The 7,295-nt window shown below is 38.4% G+C and overlaps 1 protein-coding gene across 1 annotated transcript in view; it reads right to left on the bottom strand.

The window, feature by feature from the left end:
- Positions 1 to 7,295, bottom strand: part of LOC128249692 (homeotic protein Sex combs reduced-like) — a 157,559-nt gene that overhangs the window by 58,187 nt on the left and 92,077 nt on the right. The gene's annotated exons all lie outside the window — the stretch shown is intronic.

Raw genomic sequence — 7,295 nt, 5'->3', positions numbered from 1 at the left:
ATATATATATATATATATATATATATATAAATTGTAAATCCCAAAAATAACAACAAAAATACAAAGGATTCTGCGGTACACGTGTTTCAAGCTTTATATCAGTGTATAATTCAGGCGACCTAGGGTTAAACAACAACACAAACTAAAATGCAAATTAAACAGGCTATATTTAGAAATAGCAGCCAAGTCTTCTTGAAGTCACATCCTTAAAAGAAGCCTATAACCGAACACTGCAATAATGTAATCCTAGATATGCTATGGTTAAATAAAGGGAAATAGCGTTCTTATTCGATGAGGCGTGACTGCAATTAACAACGGTGGCTTCTTCAAGGAATTATGTTCTCAAGATGTTATTGCTTGGAATGTAGCAGTAATGTTTCCAAAAAAACATAGCCTAGTGCCATTGCTGCTGCAGTAGATACTACTACTACTACTACTACTACTACTACTACTACTACTGCTGCTGCTGCTGCTGCTGCTGTTCTTTCTCCGACTATTAGTACATCTACCACCATCACTACTATTGCTGCTGCTACTACTACTACTACTACTACTACTACTACTACTACTACTACTACTACTACTAGCCACCACCACTACCACTACTACTCGCTATCATCGTCGTCGTTACATTTGTCCTCCTCCTCATCATCGTCAACATCATCATCATCATCATTATCATCATCATCACGACTATTGCCATCATCATCTTCATTACCATCACAACCAGCTATCATCATTTTCATCAATGTCACCACCACCACCACCACCATCATTACCACCACCATCTCGCCTATCATCATTGTCAATGTTGTACGCGTGGCTCTGTGGTAAAATTTTGCTTTCCAGCCACATGGTTCTGAGTTCAGTCCCACTGTGTGGCACCTTGGGCAATTGCCTTCTTCTAAAGCCTTCGGCCTAGCAAAGCCTTATGAGTGGCTTTGATAAACGGAGAGTGAAACAAGCCCACTGTAACTATATCTGTGTGGGGGGAAGTTGGGTTTGGCCTTTTAATCCTAGCAATGCCTATTCCACGAATCTGTAACCGATTTGTTCCGGAAAGTGTATGTATGAAAGAGAGAGAGTTTATGTGTGATTGTGTGTGTGTGTGTGTGTGTAAGAGAGAAAGAGTGTGAAAGAGGTAGAGAGAAATTAAGATAGATAGAGAGTGAGAGAGATACAGATAGAGACAGAGAAGAATATCGACTCTAGCATTGGGTTTGTAATATATCGATCGCGATTGCACGAAAAGCAAACTTGACTTTGGCGTTAGAGCGTCACAACATGTAGAGCAATACAGGGTTCAGTGTTCAAATTCCGCCGAGGTCAACTTTGCTTTCATACTTTCGGGGTCGATAAATTAAGTACCAGCTGCGTAGTGGGGTCGATAAATTAAGTACTAGCTGCGTAGTGAAGTCGATCTAATCGACTGGCCCCCTCCCCAAAAATTTTGGGTCTTGTACCTAGAGTAGAAAAGAATGCAGAGTTCAGTGTTCGATCCCACAGAATGAAACTTTGAGCAACAGTCTTATTAACGTGACTTCGTTTTGATCCTACTCATGCCAACATCAATGAGAATTTACGGAAATTGTGTGAAAGTCTGACGGGTGTACTTCACGCGTTTCTGCTTTGATAGGTGAAACCCACTAACTTTGCTCTCGGGTACCTTTAGCGGAGAAGATGCTGTTCTAAATATTGAGGCTGCAGGTTTTAGTCTAATGAGAGCTCAGTATCTCTTGATCCATTGTTGTTCCATATTACAGGACATACACTATTACTAATGGTTTCTGGATTCATCTGTCCAACAGACTTTGACTTTGTTTGTTTTGTTGGTTGGTTGGTTGGTTGGTTTTCTATCCAAATCTTCCACGGATTAATGATCCCCACCAAGTTCGAAAAGTATAACAAAAAAAAAAACGAAAAAAATAAATAAAATAAAATAAACCCGTCTAATAGACTTACTGGCTACATGATATATATACTTTACTAAAATAATTTATTTATTCTAAACAATACAAAATTTATTATTCATGTATTAGCGAACACTTCAAAAAGACATAAAATAAAAACGTATTTTTAAACAAATTCAAGTTAGATTCAAATTTTTTGTTGTTGTTTTTTTATCAATTTATCTATTTATTTATTTAATGTAATTATTTATTTAATGCTTTTGAACCGGTTGCCTCGCATATTGTTATGATAAGACTCATTAATTAAACTCTTAACTGGAATGAATTCGTTGAACACTAATAAATCATGTTTTGAATTTAATTAGAAAAAATTAAAGCTGACTTTAAATCCATTGTACTTTGTTTGTGCTAAGCTAAGAGCTAGATTAATGCTAGAAAAAGCATTTATTAATGCAATAATCCCACTGGGAATTCAAAGTTTGAGTAAATTTCTTTAAAATAGATTTCATCAACCCCGCTGTTATTTGACAGTGGACACGGTGGAGAATCGTTTGTTCCCACAGCGCATCAAAATTTAGGAATTGTGACTTCAGTTTCGTCTCCTCTGTGTAAGTTTTCATTAAATGCCATGTTCGCAAGTTAAATGCGCTTAGTGTTGAAAAGAAAGTAAAAATCGAAACACTATGACGACATCCGACAACATTGTAAGTAAATGACGAAGCCTCTACGTGATTTGTAAACCTACGCGAAATAGCAGCAAGATGTCCCGCAAGAAACAAAAAAGTCATCAGGAAGAAAGAAAAGAAAAGGAAAACGAAGATCAAGCATGGATGTGCGGATAAAAAGCTCGCGTTGCAGATATGCGGTTTCCGGTTCAGTTCCACTGAGCTGCCATCTTGATCAACTGTTTTCTTCTATAGTTCTGCCCCGATCAATACCTTGTCAATTTGGTGCACGCACACAGTCATGTGTATATATTCTTTTTTATTCTTTTATTTGTTTCATGACTGCGGTCATGCTGCAGTACCGCCTTAAAGTCTAGTACTTATTCTATCAGTTTCTTTTGCCGAACAGCTAAGATACGGGGGTGGGGCGTAAACACACGAACACCGGTTCTGAAGCGTAATGAGGGAACAAATACACACACACACTCACATACACCTACCACAGGCTTCTTTTAATTTCCGTCTGCCAAATCCACTCACAAGGCTCTGGTCGACCCAAGGCTTATAGTAGAAGACACTCGCCCAAGGTGCTAAGCAGTGGGACTGAACCCGGAACCATGTGGCTTGGAAGCAAGCTTCTCACCACACAGCCACGCCTGTGCTTCATATATATAAATATATAGATAAAACTTACTTGAAAATGGATGCGCGACGTAGAAACAGTATTGTACGGCATATATTTTTCAATTATTTTTATAATTTATATAATCTATTTTATTATAAATGCAAAACAACACCACGAAGGAATCGACGTAAGCTTAGATAATAAATCGGGATAGGTGATCCGCGATGTGGCGAGGGATTACTGTGCTAAATAACACACAAAAGGAATTCTATACATTGAAATTATCTCCATTTCCAGATTGAGCAGACGAACCGCTTGGTGGGAAAGTGGCACCAACGCCAAATCAGAAGGGAAAATAATTTCAAGAATCACTAATTCTTCAATATTGAGATGCCATTAAAGAAAAAAAAGACAATTGTGATTGTCGGAAAACAAGACAGCTGCGAGCGCGTGTTTTTGCCTCTATAATCGTCATCAGCAGATGAGACGGATGCAATCATAAAACAGAAAAAATAGATGGCTTGACTAATTTGCATAAATGAAGCACACGCTCACGTATACACACACACATTGCGCACGACATATACATGGTTACGGATATTTATATGTATACATATACTTGCGTATGTATAGGGACACACACACACAAATGTATTGATAAATATATGTGCGTGTGCATATATGTCTATATGTATTAAACGTGAACGTGTCTACATGTGTGTGTGTATGTGTGTGTGTGTGTGTGTGTGTGTGTGTGTGTGTGTGTCGGCGTATCGAAGACTAGAAGAATCTGGCCAAGTGGAACCACCTCCACGAACTTTCTAACATCAATATCAACTTAAGATTTTATTAGACAGTCCCATCCAATTCCATACCATTCCATCTCATAATATTCCATCATGCATCGATTTTTCAATGAAAAATGAATTTCAAGATGGCCGGGCGTGACGATGTAGAAGCTGGAAGATATTGGTTGTCTATTCAAATCTCTGTATGCGTATGCATGAATATGTATACGTGTATGAATCGCATCTATGTGTATACGTGTGCGTATTTACTTAAAAAAGGAAAAAAAAAAAATGAAAGACGAAGCAAGATTACAGGGAATGGTATGAGGAAAATTTTGTGTGGTAGTAGCACACTAAAGCGCCACCGCCTGTCTCTTAACAAACATGGCCGTCTCTTTTTCCACCCTGCAACAACCCTCTTCGCTATTTTCAAACAGAGGTAAAAATTATCTTCATGAAAATGAGAGCATCATCTTTATATATCCTGGGTAAATAGTAGGACAAGGAGGGTGGAAAAGGGGTTAATGTAGTGTTGTGTTTCGTGCTATGGTGCGGTGTTGGTATTGATGATGGCAGAGCACACAGAAGCCATGGGGGGAGATACGGTCTTATAAAAATATAATATATGGCAGTAATATTCGTTGATAGCGCTGTCACTTCAAAGGGTAAAAACAACGCAAACTCGACCCCAGGCATCTGGCTTTCGTTTATCTGAACTGCCTATTTAAGGTGACCGCCATCACCAACGCCACCACCAGCCAATCAGTCGCCCCAACCCACCTCCGCTGACACCTATACCAGCAGGGTCCAGCGCTTTAGCTCGTCACACATATTTGCACATCGAATCAGCTGACCGTAGACACATTTATGGGCTGAATGATTTGTGTATGCGTATGTGTGTGTGTGTGTGTGTGTGTGTGTGCGTACATGTGTGCACGTAGACGTATGTGCATATGTATACATATACACATATGGGTTTATATACACACACATACAAATATATATACATATACATAAATACATACACACACACACACATATATATATATACGTATTTCTGGGTTATGTGTGTGTGTGTGTGTGTGTGTGTGTGTATTTATACACACATACATAGTGATATTAGCGCACACATTATCTTTATTATCATTATTTGTAGTAGTAGTAGTAGTAGTAGTAGTAGTAGTAGTAGTAGTAGTAGTGTTTCAATATTTTTTCCTCCTCTTTATTCCTTTCTTCCCTATCTCACCTCCTAAAATATGCTATAATATTACTAAATATGATTATGATAAGCAAAAATAACAATGATTATGATGATAACAATAACAACAACAATAACAATAATAATAATAATAATAATAATAATAATAATAATAATAATTATTATTATTATTATTATTATTATTATTGTTTATTTTTGTAGATATCAACGTATAAAATATAAATATTAATATTGACAATTTTCTTCATCGATCAAAATTTCAATAGCAGGACTCGAACCTCGGGCGTAAATATACTTATGCCGCATATTTTTATCTCATGTTCAACTGTTTACCTCGTCACACCGTATATAAACACGTAGATGCGCACGCACAGTCGAATTTTCGTCTATGATTTATTGACACCTATTTACGTCGGGTATGTGTAGGTGCATGGCTCAGTGGTCAGAGCGACGAGCTTACGACCGTGAGGTTGTGAGTTCGAATCCCGGACCGGGCTGTGTGTTGTGTTCTTGAGCAAGACACTTTATTTCACATTGCTCCAGTTAACTCAACTGTAGAAATGAGTTACGACATCATTGGTGCCAAGCTGTATCGGCCTTTGCCTTTCCCTTGGCTAACATCAGTGGCGTGAGAGGGTAGGCTGGTATGCATGGGCAACTGCTAGCCTTCCACAAACAATCTTGCCCGGACTTGTGCCCCGGAGGGTAACTTTCTCGGTGCAAATCCCATAGGGGTCTCCTATTTACGTCGGGTGCGATGTTGGACGCGTCACATATCTTCTAAAACGTCTATGTAGCATTCTCCAATCATCTCTATAAGCTTACAACAATAGGTTGCTGTTTCTCTTCAAGGTTACAAAGAATTTTCATTTGGAATTCTTAGCCGTAGTCTTGGAGACAGTCAATGTACTCCAATATATCTTTCATATGTAAATTGGTAAACAATGAACTGAGTGTGGGGGCAAAACTGATACGCTAGTAGGGACTATCAGACTATTTGAGAAATTCCAACAGGTGCTCGCGCGTACTCACACACTCACTCACGCACACACACATGCGCACGCGCACAAACACACTCATCAAAACATAATAATGAAGAATGGAGTTACACGTCTTTAAAATTCGTTTTATTAATATTTCGCGCATACTAAATTCCGACACGTGCTTCTGTTGAATAAGTGTCTTATGGTCCTTTGGTGTGATAATTGTGCGTAACTAATCGATTTATATTAAATCGATTGAACTGCAAATTCTTATTCAAAATTTAACAATCTGTGTTACGGAGACGTAAACACATCAACAGCGGTTATCAAGCGGCGATGATGGTACAATAACAAACACAAAGGCACACACAGACACACACACACACATATACACACGACGGGCTTGGTTCAGTTCCGTCTACCAAATCCACTAACAAGACTTTAGACGGCGCGACGTTATAGTAGAAGACACTTGCCCAAGGTGCCACGCAGTGGGACTGAACCCAAAACCAGGTGGTTGGGAAGGAAGCTTCTTACCGCGCAACCAAGACATGATGCGTCATAAAATACCAACGATAATTTTCTTATGATTCAGAGGGACTCTTTATTGATATACTTTCTGACGAACGTCTCACAGCTAAAAAAAAAAATAATGTTAAAGTAACGGAAAAGTAATCCACGTCAATACAAACAACTACAATATTTCATGTGGTGAGCAAAAACAAAGCATCAATTTGAATTGTTGTGATAAAAGGAATAATCGTTTATATGCATGCGTCTGTATTTGAATGCATAAGCCTGTGTGTGTGTGTGTATGTGTTTGAGTACATATGTATGCAAGCGTGTATGCGTATGTGCTTATCTGCGTGCATGATATGTACATTTTTTTGTTTTCAAAATGTAAACACGTGAATTGGTGGCGATTTTCTTCGTCCGTCTTCCCTTCTATTGGACTGTCCTCTGTTTCCGAAGAAGAGCGTCTGCTCGAAACGTTAAACCATCTTTCTTTCCTTCCCTGAGTGTCTGCTAATACTTTACATGTACCACATCCTCGCGTTGCTGTTTTTTTGTGTTTGTTCTGTTTTGGGATTTACTATATATATAT

Source organism: Octopus bimaculoides, chromosome 17 (genome assembly GCF_001194135.2).
Source record: "Octopus bimaculoides isolate UCB-OBI-ISO-001 chromosome 17, ASM119413v2, whole genome shotgun sequence".
Classification (NCBI taxonomy): Eukaryota; Metazoa; Mollusca; class Cephalopoda; order Octopoda; family Octopodidae; genus Octopus; species Octopus bimaculoides.
This window is presented reverse-complemented; position numbering and strand designations above follow the sequence as displayed.